Raw genomic sequence first — 984 nt, forward strand, 5'->3', positions numbered from 1 at the left:
TGGGATACCGGGATTCGAACCACCATCTTTCTACATGCAAAGTAAATGCCCTACCTCCATGCTATCTCTCCGGCCCCTAAATAAAGTATTTTTTAAAGGATTTAATCAGGGGCCAGAGCAATAGTACAGCAGGTAGGAGCATTTGCCATGCATGTGGCTGAGTGGGTTTGATTCCTGGCATCATATATGGTCCCCGGAGCACTGCCAGGAGTAACCCACAGTGCACCTCTGAATAATGTTCCCCAAATAAAAAAAAACAAACAAACAAAAATGATTTAATCAATGTTAAAAAAAAACGTAAGAAAAATGCTTAATTTTTTATTTTTTTAATTTAAATTATTTATATAAACAAAATGTATCACATTGTTGGCATAACTGATCATAATACGTTTGTTTCGGGATGACAGAAAGCAAAGTTATTAAGAAATAGAAAGAAGAGAGAATTTTAAAAAAATGAAAGAAGGGGAGAGAATTCATTAGCAGTTATTATTGTGAAACTTCTTGTAGAAAATGCTTAATTCTTTCTCCAGTAATAAGCCTGATTATAGGGGCCGAAGAGACAGCATGGGGGTAAGGTGTTTGCTTTGCATGCAGAAGGTCGGTGGTTTGAATCCCAGCATCCCATATGGTTCCCTGAGCCTGCCAGGAGCGATTTCTGAGCATAGAGCCATGAATAACCCCTGAGCACTGCTGGGTGTGTCCCAAAAACCAAAAACAAGCAAACAAACAAAAAAGAAATATTACCCAAATAAGCCTGATGATGAGTTGAGGGCCAGTCTAATGGTTCTATGATGATGGAGAATCAAATTTATTTTAGCCTATTGTTCCACCATTCTTTCTCCCGCAAGGATAAAGACTAAGCACTAACAGATTTGCCTTTCAGGCTGTCAGGAGAAAAAGTAAAGATGAGTCATATTCCTTTCTTTTTAAGAGCTTATCCAAAGGCTGGACTCAACTCACGGCCAAACTGTATTCATATGGCCA

Source organism: Suncus etruscus, chromosome 8 (assembly GCF_024139225.1).
Source record: "Suncus etruscus isolate mSunEtr1 chromosome 8, mSunEtr1.pri.cur, whole genome shotgun sequence".
In the NCBI taxonomy this organism is placed as follows: domain Eukaryota; kingdom Metazoa; phylum Chordata; class Mammalia; order Eulipotyphla; family Soricidae; genus Suncus; species Suncus etruscus.